Source organism: Zonotrichia leucophrys, chromosome 2 (assembly GCF_028769735.1).
Source record: "Zonotrichia leucophrys gambelii isolate GWCS_2022_RI chromosome 2, RI_Zleu_2.0, whole genome shotgun sequence".
In the NCBI taxonomy this organism is placed as follows: Eukaryota; Metazoa; Chordata; class Aves; order Passeriformes; family Passerellidae; genus Zonotrichia; species Zonotrichia leucophrys.
In genome coordinates this window covers 42,762,009-42,775,406 of record NC_088171.1, presented here as the reverse complement: position 1 = coordinate 42,775,406, position 13,398 = coordinate 42,762,009, and the positions used below count along the sequence as shown (strand labels likewise).

The following is a 13,398-nucleotide window of genomic DNA, read 5'->3' as shown; positions in this document are numbered from 1 at the left end:
GGTTGGATATGACTTGGTATTGTTTGGATGGATTGAATTTCTAAAGGCTGAGCTCCCGATATAGTCCAAATACAGCCTGAGTGGGAGTTTGGCCATTTATCACCCTGGGAATATCAATCAGACCATGGACTATGCCCAAACTGCACGTTCTTGCAGGGTAATCATGAACGTGAAAAAGGCTTACGTGCTTCCAAACTGAGCAGCCAAAGATAATTTAGTATCCCAAATCCTGCAGCAAGCTGTGAAGGTTTCAGTTGTATCCAAAACATATCATTAGGCCCTTTCATGATTTTTGGTAGTCAGAATCTTCCCAAATATCTCTGAGCATTTTCATTACTTCGTAAATTTTCCCCAAATAGTTTAGACAAATTATTTTCAGCAGATGGCTTGTTATGAATAGCTTGTGAATTTTTCACTTTGACATCTGTACTGTGTTTACTGGGTGGTTTAATCAGTTCCTGGGCTGAATGACTGAAATGTTTGCAAGGGAGGAAAAATGAGCACAGGATACTAAATAAGAAACAGTGCATTTCAAGGACAAACATATTCAGCTGACTGTTTCACAAACACTTTCAGAGATTTCCAGCAATTGCTGGCTACCCTGTGGATTTTGAATGCTGTGATACGTCTATGCCTGCAAGCCAAACTCGTCTCACAGCCCAAAGCTTCTTCTCAATTTTGAGCAGCCATGTTATTTGATCAGAACCCACCAGCAGAATTTTTGCTCCAAGCAGTTGTATTTTAACCACTGCCCAATCCTGACTGTCTCAACTCTGATGTGGAGGCAGTCTAACACTGTTAGGCAGAGTTGCATGTCCAAACTATGCTTATCTCCTTGCTTTGTCTTCCTCAAAATAACACTGGAAGATAAGGCATGCTCTTTCTTTGATCACTAACCTCCAACTGGTGAACGTTGACCACAAAGGATAAGTATGCATTGAACAGAAGTCCTAATGATCAGCACGTGGTTACAGTTTCAAGGAATGGAAAAATTAAAACAAAAAGGAAAAAACAAAAAACAAACTGCCCAAAAAAATCCAAACCAACTAACAAACAAAAAACCCAAACAAACAAAAAAACCACTAAACATGAGGGAGACTGAAAAGGAGGGAGAAATAAGGCTGATATTAAAAAATTCAAATATCTTCAACAGAGCAATACCATAAACAAACATACATTTGCTGATGAGAATTAGCACACTCTTGCTTCCTAGTGTACCTAAAGATAGTTTAATCTATAAGAAAATTGCAGTCATGGGGAGCAAACTACCAGGATAAGGATTGTCTCTGTTGTAGGTTTTATGGCACCTGGTATAAAGGGGTTCCAGCACGGCCATCATGCAAATATTAAACAAAAATAGCACTGGGAGGAGTGGCAGGAGGTTGTGAGACTGCAGCAGCAGTGGCAAAGCCATCTGCAGCAGCGCAGGCTCCAGGCTCCAGCCGTGCCTTTTCTCACAGCAGATGCTGCTGCGCCCACCACCTCGGCTCAGCCCCGAGTCCCCGGCATGTCTGGCACGCAAAGGCTGGCCTCAGGTTTCCTGAAAGGCTTGTGATTTTCTGCCCTGAGTTGCCATCCAAATGGTAAGTAATAAACACTTTAATAATTCATGACCAGTCAGTAATAGCTTAAATAATTTAACAAAAAATTTGTCATCTTTCCTTGTGATAGAAGATGCTGGCTGGAAAAAGGCTGAGCAAGGTTTTGTGTCCACCTCAGCCCTCCCCAGGAGTGAGCTTTGCCCCTGCCTGAGCTCAGCCAGGTGGGTGCAGCCTGCAGGGGAGCAATGGGAGCCTACCTTGACCTCAGGGAGGGGTGAGCACTGACCAGCTGGTCAGAGGAACAGGGGGAGCCACGCACCCTCTCCTGTACAGGTTGTCTATACTCAGAGTTGTGTTTGTGCTTTCCTACCCACTGCCCTTGGTGCTGAGACACCCAATTCCTGCTTTCTTCCAGTTAAGCATCCAGCTTCTCTGCACTACAGTGCAGACCCTGGAAGTGGCAGCTCCTGCTGTGTCACCCGGGCTGTTAAAGGATCGCAGCAGGCCCAGGGCAGCTGGGGAAGCAAATGGCCCTTCATTCCCACACCGTTTAATCAGCAAGTCCCAACAAGGAGGATGTTATCTTCCAAAAGCATGGAGAAGACCTTGGAGCTGTGCTTAGTCCAGAGAACCACTTCAGAAGATAAAACCCCAAGAGAAATAAGAGACAAAACACAAGTCAAAACCAACAGTTTTACCTGTTTAGACTGTAGCCCACACTGCAGCGCAGCCCTGGCATCAGGCTGAACAGAAGTAGCATCCAGCAAAGCAAGCCAAGGCCTCCAGGTGCTTGAAATTATACAAGTGCTTAAGATGTAATTGAGAAAAGCACATAAGGAGCACAAGTGCTGTCAGCCTGAGCATAATGAATATATAATAAATCATACAGAAGCATTCTTTTTTATTATGTTTCAAAAGAAGTCTGTGCTGTTATTTGCAAGCAGCTCCAATCCTGATAATGGATGCCATCCCCTGCATACAGGCTTTATTGGAAAAGATGTTGCATTGACTCCATTGAAGTTATCCTGGCAGAAAATGTGGTTCCCTGAAAATTAGCTGTTGCCCAAAAGCTAGAGCATTTGCTGTGTCTATGTTTATATTTTCATTTAAGAACAGAAGGCCACCCCACTGTTAAAAGTGTTTAAGACAGCCCCAGCTTTGCAGTGAGCATCCAGCTCAGTGGAGCACTGGGAGAAGGATAGCAAGAGGAGCAGGACAGAGCATCAAAGGGCAGCACTGCCCAGAAACCACACCAGAAGGAAGTGCAGCCCATTCCTGCCATCCATAAGGGTGAGAGCTCAGACATTTTGCAGAGCTTGCTCACAGGAAATGGTCCAGCTGAAAAAAGCAGAGGAATGTCTAGTAGCACCCTTCTTACCCTGAAAACACATCTGCAGGTAATTGGCATGGCACATTTTTAAAAGCACCAAAGCAGGGCTTAGGAGCTTTACCCATCTCGAAACAAGTGTAAACTTCTAAACATTAAATCACTCTAAAAATTCCCTCTGGGCATTAAAAGTCACTTTTGTGACTCGTGACACGAGGCTGCCATTTCTGAACTTTTTTAATGGCAACTCCAGGATGAGGGAGAGCAGAGGGAGACAAGCCTTTCCTTGCATGGGAGGGCTCTTGTCCACTGTAGGGAGTTCCCTCACCAGGAGATTATTCTGCCCTGACCCAGCTGATCCTGGGGATCCAATGGCTCCCAAAAACAACCCCAGCTCAGCAGGAAACAGCTGTAGATGGCAGGCAGCTAATCTGAAGCAGTCCTGGGGATTTCTTTGAACCAAAAGACTCGGACTTTTACCCTGTAATGCCTTTTCCATAATGAATGACATGTAAATTATCTCTCATAGTGGGTAGTATGGCATTTGCCAACAAAGAGAGCTTCTTTGGGAATTTCTAAATGACCTCACAAATGTATGTCCTTACTTACTGTGTCTGCTTGCCCACAAACACTAACACAGCACTACTTAACTCCTTGGAAGTTCTCTCCTAGCTCTCAGTTCCCGCTTTCTTCAGCCCTGCTATTTCTTCTTTGATAGATTTTTGTGCTCAGGGGAATCCCAACGTGTGTTCCAAAAGTCACACCCATTTGATGACTCCAAAAGTTTCTGACTTCTTTTTCAAGCAATCTTTCCTTTGCCTTACAGGTTTTCCCCCTCAATAACCTCAGAACCCTTTTTGAAAATATACAAGCTGACACAGTTGGTGCATGTCAGGAAAACTGTCAGTTACTGGACGGGCAGAAATCAGCCTTCTGGGAGATGCAATACATTATTCATCATCCTCCTGAGATCATCTAGAGGTCAGGTTATTTTGGCCCCAAGGTGGCTAAGATATGCACTCACTCTGTGGGCTGGCCACGCTCCCTGTACCTGGAAGCCTGTGGTGTTACGCAAGGCGCTTGCATCAGAAACCTGAAAAGCAGAGAGGGCTTCATAGCTCTGCAGATCTCTGCTGGCAGCATCAGATAGCTCCTCACTGGCTTTTGGAGACACCCTCAGGTCTGACAGAGTCAGCACTTCAGGCTTTGCACAAAGGTAAAAGCTTTGCTGTTTTGCCGGTGGGGAACTACAGTTTTAGCAGTTTTTTCACGTAATTTTGGGATCTGCATGATCAGAGAATAAAAGTTCAAAACTTCATCCTAAAAGACAAATTTATGCTTTTGGTTCAGAGCAGCTACCTGCTAGGGCCAGTGTGGCAGGGTGCCCAAGGGCAATCAAGGCAGTGTAGATGCTGCCTCAGCCCTCAGCTCCTGCTGCCAGGCACCCAGAGATGCCCAGTTTCCTAGTGGAGTTCTGGAAGTTTTGCTTTGATATTCATGGAATCAATCATCCCCATGTCATGCCTTTGGTCAATATTCAAAGCATCTTTAGGAGCTGTTTAATATTAAGGGAAGTTTAAAACATTTTCTCTCTTTAAAACAAAATATTATTAGCCAGTTAGGTGAAAGGTTTTATGGTGCTGTATATAGCTACATCAAGGAAAGATATAAAATCAGTTTTAAAAATAGAGTTTTTTCATGTCTGGGATTTAAAAGAAAATGAGTGAAAAGTGATCCAGCATTACTGAGTAGAAATACTGCTTGCATCCAGGAAATACAAAGAATTCCCTCATATCTCCAGAAAAGACACAGTATTCCTCAACAGCTCTGATACTGCCTTTGTCTTCACTGTTGAAATAGCCACATCACAAAGGCTTGAACTGGACCAGATTCTCATATCCAAATTTGTGCCTCTCATTCAACTCTGCAATATACACGCAATTGAAAGGATTAACCAGTACCAGCAGAAATGGAAACACTTCAGAGGACTAACTGTAGTTCTTCAACCCAAGGAACTCAATATAGTGAGTTTTTCAATTGTTTGAAAATAGACTGTAACACCATAGAGTATTTATTGGCCAAAAGTTCTACAATTTTAATTGCAGTTATTAACTTTGACCGTCCTGTGTTGTCCCCCAGGAGGAGACAACAGGGGGCTGTGTTTTCCAGGCTGCACAATGCTCACTGAGGTGCTGAGCGTGGTGGCTTCTGCAGCAGCTCTCACTCTGCACAGAGATCTTCACTTGCTGCTTTTATCATACTTGAAGGCTGCTTTGTACATCCACCAGCTCCAGCCAGGTCTGTGTTTGATCTGTGGATCGATGCTCAACGTGAGATCTGCCTTCAAAAAAAGAAAAACAAAACTCAACTAAACTAAACAAAAAACAAACAAACAAACAAATCAAACAAACAAAAACCCAAGGCTCCAGGCTGAAAGGAGAATCTGGGGAAGGACCAGATGGTGAGACTCAATTCAGTGCCTGGGAAAATTATGAAGCAAGTCCTGAGGGACTCTATGTCCACCTCATGATGAAGGACAGGGGAGTGAGTATGAATAGCCAGCATGGGTTCTCCGAGGGTAGAGTGTGCCCCACCAGCCTCCTGCCTGCCCTGCTGATGGAATATGGGCCCTGATCTGCAGAGATGAGGAGGGCAGTGGATGCCTCTTTCCTTGGCTTTAGCAAGGTTTCCACCGTGGTATCCCACAGCATCTTTGTAGCCAAACTGAGGTGATATAGGCTGCATGGATGGACTAGAAAGAAGGTGAAAAACTGTCTGGATGCTTAGGTTCTGCAGGGAGTGGTCACAGATTCAGAGTCCATCAGGCAGTCCATAAGTGAGTTTTGGGGTCAATACTGAGGCTGTGATTGATTTACACCAATGTCATACACAACCTGCACACTGAGGGATAACACCTCCTCAACAAGCTGAGAGACAATGTCAAAACAGGAGGAGGTCAATACCCTGGAGAGCAGGGCTGCTGTTCAAGATGGAGAAATGGGGCAATGGGCACCTCATGAAGTTCAGCACAGGCAGATGGAAAGTCCTGCACCTCATCTAGAATAACTCCCTGCATGAGTGGGGACCTACCTGGGAGCAGCTCTGCAGAAAAGGACCTGAGGGTCCCTGTGAGCAATGGCCTGAATGTGAGACAGCAGAGTGAAGGCTAATTCCAGACTGGGTTTGCTCAGCAAGTGCATAACCAGCAGGTGAAGAAAAGTGATCCTTTCCTTGGTTTCAGCAGCCGTGAAATTGCACCTGTGCTTCTGGGTACCGAGTGGGCTTCCCAGGGCAAGAGAGTTATGAATATGCTGAAGGAAATGCTGGAGAGGAGCACTAAGATGGTCGGAAGACTGGGGTGTGATGTGTAAAGAAAAGCTAAGAGAATTGGGTTAATTTAGCCCAAGAAGACTGGGAGGACAAGAGGCAGCAGTCAGGAATTGCAGCAAGGAAAATCCCACCTGGATGAAAGGAAAAGCCTTTGTTGTGAGGGGTGGGTCAGATACAGGACCAGGAGAGGCTGGGGAACATCCACCCCTGAAGATTTTCAAAACCACCCTGGCAGCATTTTCTGTGCCTGCTACCAATGCAACAGTCACTCTCACAGTGGCTACAAGAAATAAACATCTTTACCTGACTTATTTTCAAATTCCTTCCAGAAGAGTGACAAAAAGTACCATTTACTCAGTGAAGACCTGAATGCCTTTTAGGAACAGAGATGCTGTGACTGGCCCATGGGCAGTGTAGGGGCAGGAAGGTGAGTGCCTGGGGCTGCAGCAACACTCGGTCTCATCACCTTGGTATGGGACTCCATGGAATGATTGAAAAAGCTGCTATGGCCACAGTTTAGCTGGAATTTGGCCTGGAGTGAAGTCAACAAGAAAGAAAAAAGCCTCTAACATCAAAGCTTTTCTTTCAGGGTCAATTTACACCCTCAAATTGTCTGTTGTCTGAGTCAATCTAACAGCTCGCTGCTGAACAGGGAAGGTTTACTTACCTCCAAGGACCCCCGACCTCCTGGTGCTCCAGCTCCCCATCCCATCACCTCCTCTGCTTGAGCACTCATCAGACCCTGCTGTCAGCTGCCTGGGGTGTCCACTGATGAGCAGCAAGGAGCAGGAGCTGCAGGGAAGGAGCAGGACTTGCCCCTTTCTGATGTGTTGAGCTGTTAGATCGGCTCAGCCACCTCCTGTCACCTCCTGCCAAAGGGCTGGGTGGGAGGGAGAAGGAGCTGACGGAGCTGTCTGGCTGCAAAAGAAAATGCTACTGCTGGAAATACACAAGAACAAATTTCCCTAACCTAGTGCTGGCAAGGTCACTTGAGCAGGCTCATTGTGGATGAGATTCCCTGGGGTGTAGTGGCAGCAGACAGAGCAGTGGTCCTCTCAGAGTGCCACTGGCAATGGCAGGACAGGCACCGGCTGCACTGCTTGGTGTCTGCACAGGGGATTGCAGGTGCATTTGCCACTTTCAGAGGGGAGGTCACTGCCTCTGTCCCCTCAAGTGCCCACAGGGCCAAAACAATTCTCAGGTGGATGCTTTTTCTTCATCTACCCAAGGCCAAGGAAGCAGGCTATCTCTTATTGCCTGGCATAGGGTCTGGTGAGAGCAGATTACTGACTAACCATCAATTTTTACATAAAAGATGGTAGCAACATGAATGGGTCAGATTGTCTTTCTTCTTTGTGCATCACAACGCAGAAGACTGTTCCCTACCACTGCTGCAAATCAATCAGTCAAAAGTTTCCTGCCTTGGTCTCCAAATAACTTACCTTTGATTATTTCTAGTTTCATTGTATGGTCCACCATGTCTTGAGGCCATGGGACAAAAGCCAGGAGTCCTATAGTGCAACTGCTCTCTTAATTCCTTGGGTGTCTTCCCTGCTGATACATAGCAGAGATTGGCAACTAATCTATATATAGTACAGCACTGCAGCTGAGACACAATGCCTGCATTCAGCGTGCATACATGATGATGTCAGCAATGGCTCTTTAATTGCATCATGGGAAGTGAAGGGAGAAAAGAATTGGAAGAAAAAAAAATAAGAAAGGGGGCCCCTGGCCCCTCCACTTTACATAATTTCCTTTCCTTCACTGCCAGATGGGAACACATGGGAATGCTGGCCCTGCATCTCAGGAGCTCCCTCCCCAAAGCCTGGCATCGCCACATCTGTTTCCCTGATTTCCTACTCTTCTGATCTTCTTCACCTGCCCTGCACCCCACCACCCTGGGCGAGCTTCCTGAGATGCTGCTACCGCCATTTGATTTGGCTTCCTGAGGCTCGCTCCCTCCTTCCTTATTTTTACTTCTCCAGCTTGCAGTAGCATCCAAAGGCCTGTAGTTGTGAAACACGCTGGAAGGGCAGGGTCTGCATGCAGAGACCACACAAGCCCCCTGGCTGCTTTTATTTAAATAAAGGAGCATCTGTAGTGCCAGGCAGTGGTTCACAGAAGGGGCTGTCAGGCTCAGCACAACTCCACTGCTCTGCAGCTAGCAGAGAACTGAAGATACACAAACTTCTCTTCCCACAGACATCCATCACCATAAATGCACGTGGGTTTTATGTGAAAGAAGAGACAGCACCCTCCCGGTTTTAGTACAGCAAAAAGGGGAAAAGATCCTCAGTGACAGCGTTCCCCTCGCTAAGACCTACAGTGTCAGCCAAATCAACAGCTTTAAAACTTCCCTATAAAGTTCCTGCTCCTGCAAACAGGACCTGTGATATCCTCCATTTTAAGAAAGCTTCCCTTTGTCTTATCCCCCAGCCTATTTATAGCTGCTGTGGTGGAGGTATACTGGGAAGGCTTTACACCAGCAGGCACAGGGCCCTTCCATGCTCAGCAAGGAGGGACATTTAATAGCCCCCAAGAAACCTGTGGCTCCTTGGGGCTCATTTTCTGGGAGGAGACTCCCACCCAAAGGGCTTTAGCTGCCTTTTTTCCCAGTGGCATGCCACGGGGGCTTTGGGCTGTGACGTGACTGTGACTCACCACCGGCTGTTTTTGTGGGTCTGCTTTTATGAAGGACTGTAGGGATGCCATTGGGGTCTCATGTAGGAGAGGAGGCAGCTGCCTTCTCCCACTGCCAGACAGAGATGCCCAGGCCAAGAACTTCTTCCTCCTAGGCTCTCTGGTGGAGCAGTGAGGAGGGGAAAGGCCTCTTCACAGGTCACTTGATGGCCCCAGAGTCTTTGCAGAGAAGCCAAGTCGGGAGACTCCAACCTCTCGCATGTCTGTGAGTACACAAAAGCCTGCGCCTGGAGGAATAGCAGGCTGAAAGGTAGCAGAAGCTTCCTCTGAGTCCACCTCACAGCTTTCCCTACAGGAAACACAATTATAACTACAGTAAATACTCACATGAACCAGAAAGTTTGATTAGCACCTTGCCTGGTTGCTTGCTTGTTCATTCACTCTCATAAAGGAGCACATTACCTTTGTATGCACTGTCCCTGACCAGTGCTGGTTTTAACACATAAATCCCTAAACATTTCAGCTCCAAATTAGCTCCAAGCATGTTTCCTGCTAAGGAAAATGCAGAAATACCACTGCTTTTCCCTCTCAGCATTCCATTTATACCTTTGGAACTGACCTGTCTTGATCAGAGCAGGCACAGGAGAGAGCAGGGCCTGAATGTGGGTCAGGACTAGTGCTGTATGTTACATGGAATCACCTGAGGGAGCTTGCCACTGGCTGAGATTCATGGTTTGCCAGTGCTCAGGGAATTACACTGCATGGCCCTGAGGGAGAAGCATCTGCCCACACCCCCCAGGGAATAATGATGAGGAGGCAGGAGGGGAGAGGCAGTGTTGGATGCAGGCAGTCCTAAGATGTACAAAGATGCAGGTGACCTTCACAACCATTCAGAGAGATGGGAGACACTATTGTCCCTCGGAACATGCTGCACAAGCACTTCACCCTTCCCAGCACAAGGTCAGGCACGGCAGTGCTGCAGCCTGTTAGGGGACACTCCCACCTCCCAGTTTGGGGGCTGGTAATGGATAGCTGAGGGTGCCAGGCTTCCCAGCTCCCGCCGCCAGATCTGGAGGGGAACAGCTGCCTGCGCCCAGAGTTTACACAGCTGTGGGGAAGCGTTAGCAGCTGACAAGCCACTCTCCCTTAAGTGTCAGCATACACCACCTCTCCCTGCTAGGGGCACTCCCCCAGCCAGTAAAAGGATCTTGCAGATGTGAACAAGAGTGAAGGCAAGGAGAACTTCTGAGTTACAGCCCAGCCAACTGAGCGGAGAGGATAAATGTGGAGAGAGGTATGGGAGCAGAAGCAGTGTCAGGAAGCAGGAGGCTAATAACAAAACTTTTGCAGTTATTATCCCATTATGCTGGCACCTGCTTTCTACCTCCACCTGCTCAGAGCTTGCATTTCTTGACCTGCAGAGCATGTTTGCCAAGTATGTCTATTTTGCCAAGCTTCTCCTGAAAGGGAAAAGTGATCTGAAGGGACATTTTGTTGCAGGTGAGTTTGAGAACCTTCAAGACTACTCCAGCATCAGTTTTCACTCCCAGTCAGAGAAGTCACTTCTTGTGATTGAGACATAGATTTAGACCATTCTTAATGGTAGGCATCGCATTTGAAAGCTGTTTAGAACAGAACCGGGGTGAGAAGAACCAGACATTTGCATCTTCTGGCCTTGAGCCCATCCTTGGGGGGCAATAGTTGAGCTGTCATCATCAAAGATTAAAGCCAACACAGGTACTTAGCCTAACAAGAAATCTGATTGAACAGATGGTGAATAGGGAGAGATTTGAGAAGTCTGGAAGAGAAAACTGGCTTTAGAGATACAGTCATTAGGAGGTAAAAGTGCTAAAAGTCCTTGTGATGCTAAATCCCATTATGTGGTTAGAAATGGATGATTTTCAACCAGAATTTCTGAAAAGATGAAGGAATTTATCAGAATGCACAGAAAAAAAAAAAAAAAAAAAAAAAAAGGTAATTTAGTTTTGTCTCAAATGCATACTGTGCAGTGGGAAAGAGAGCAAGGCCTAAGCATAAAGGTGCTCTTGGAGACGTGGTAATAGAAGTGAAAAAACCCAAAAGCACATTGAAAAAAGACATCTTTGCATCAGCTGCCTGCAGAGCTTAGTGCTGTAAAGCACAACAGTAAGTGCTTGCTTCTTTGTGGGAACAGAGGACTGATGCCTAAACCTGGCAGTGTCTCTGGGGTTAAAAGTAATGTCAGCTGCTGGAGTGCAAGATCCCTGCTTCCCAAAGCCAGCCCTTGAAGACTGTACAGAGGCAAAGATGCACACCAACAAGATCTATAGATCACTTTCACATGTGCACAGAGGAGGCTCTCTCTTCCTTTCTGGATCCCATCACACCCTAACAAGCACATCTTTAAACTCAAGGTGACCCTGCTGTAGGGGAGATGGATGGGCGGAGGAGGGGGTGTCAAGAGCTTGAATTAATATGCTGAGCAAGCCAGTTTCCAATGATTTATACCATGGGGACAACACTTACTGCTTCTTTGCTCCCCAACCCTCCACCCTGCTCAAGATCCAGCATATCCTACAGGAAGCTCAGCAACACATGCAGAAAGTTGAGCTTACTACTGTACTTACTAATGGATCCAATGACAGATATATGGTTGAGCCAGAGTCAGTGTGCAGGAGCAGGCATGGCAAATTTGGAATCTGAGGCAAATTTAGAAGTTTGTGCTCACAAGAGGAAAAATGAGGAAAGGAGAAAAAAAACCCAGCACAAATCAGACCTAAAGTGGCTGAACTTAAGTGGCACAGTTGTCCATGGAGCACAGTTGTGGTGAAAACCTAAAAAAAGATGGATATTCCTCTGAGCATAATGAATAAGTCAATAACAGCGAGCTAAAAACTAACAACAAAACCTTCCTCTTTCATTTGTCTGGCACTATTTGACAAATGGCAAATCTCTGAAGGCTACACCAGCATCAAGATCTTGCTAAAGACTTTCTTTGTGAGTAGACCTGTTGTAAGGGATGTTTTTGTACACTGATTTACTAGATGAATTCTTGAGCAGGAGAGGCAAAGATCCAAGCACGTTGTAATGCTGAGTCTCTTGCCTCTTTGTTAGCAGATAAACAAGGAAGGGGATTCTCAGGGGCAGCAGGACAGGGAGACTTTTAGATCTTGGTAATCCCTAGGAAAGACTGTGCAGAATTTGAAGCTATGAACCACTGAATTGGCTTTAAATGGCTGTGGTATAGCAATATTGGAGTTGGAGTTGTTTTCTGGGTCCTCAGGTGCAAAACAGCAACAATGATTACAGGAGTTCAGACCCCTCTGTTTACATTACCTGTGCACATTTGGGGACTTGCCTCAGCTCCTCAGCTTCTCCTGCTCACAAGACCTGCTGAGCTCACAACGCTGCCTTGGAGCTCAGCACAGAAGGGCAAACCACATCAGGCTGCTGGACCCCTTCATGCAGGTGGCATAGGGGAGAGCTCTTTCTGCAAATGTTTGCCTCTAAAATTACAGTAAAATATCCCCAAAGTCACAATTACTCTACCTGGTTCTATTTAACAAAGCTTTTAACCTCCAGACCCCTGGGTTTTCCAGCTGTATTGCTTTTGGCAGGAACACCATTCTGTTTGTCCTGTAGTGCTGCTGGCAGAAAGCAGATGCTTTCCTTCAAGAAAACGGAGCTTCCAAGTGGAAAGCACATCCTGGTATTCTAAGCAGATGCCAGAGAATGACTCAGGTGCAGTCTATTTTCCACTAGAATTTAAGGGAAAAAAGAAGAAAAAAAGCATTTTTAATGCATCCTTTAGCTGCAGTGGCTGGGCAGTTAGTCAAGGACAGACAAATGTTGCCAAATAGAGACTTTTCAACTAGGTAGAAGCTGGCCCAGGTCATCAGAGCTATTTCAATTCTTGTTAAGTGTCTCTGATAATCTGACCATTCATGCCTAGGTTTCAGCGTTGTTAGAATGTTTTAATGGTTAATGTTTTAACACAGTTCTGACATGATCATGACACAGTTATGATTTCAACACAGTTTAAAAGCCTTTAGTACAAATCACATCATTTCAAATTCAGACCAGCAACCATGTATGAATGGAGGACAAAAGAAAGATGAGAGAAATGGTTTGAAAAAGACTGGGAAAAGGGGGATAAAGTGCGAGAAACCTCACCAGAGTGACACAAAGGAGAACTAGCAGAATGCAGAGAAATGTCTCAGACGCTCACGTAAGCAGGGAGATTTCATTTATTTGGCACAGAGGGACAATAGCCCTGCTAACCAGGATAGCTATTGTTCTTTTGTTTTTAACAAACAAAAAGGGAAAATGCGAAGCACTAGCTTCCCATGGAAAAATCATAAAAATAAGTTCTCATCCTGCTGTCCAACAAGGAACGAGAAGCCTCCCGCACTTCACCTATCGCCCCCACGCTGTTGCTCACTCACGGTGTTTGTCGGCTTAGAAAACAAATGAAATATATTGAGGCCTCACTCTGAGGAGAGCTGAGGGCGTTGTTACAGCACAACAACTTAATTGAATCGAAAACTACTGAGTCAATGCATTAAGCGGAAAAATGCACGG

The 13,398-nt window shown here is 46.0% G+C and overlaps 1 long non-coding RNA gene across 1 annotated transcript; it reads left to right on the top strand.

The window, feature by feature from the left end:
* The first annotated feature begins 1,392 nt into the window (after nucleotides 1-1,392).
* LOC135443111 (uncharacterized) lies at nucleotides 1,393-2,454 on the top strand. Its single transcript, XR_010438822.1, has 3 exons — nucleotides 1,393-1,583; nucleotides 1,672-1,762; nucleotides 1,957-2,454. It is a non-coding gene; the product is annotated as an uncharacterized LOC135443111 (long non-coding RNA).
* The last annotated feature ends 10,944 nt before the right edge of the window (nucleotides 2,455-13,398 follow it).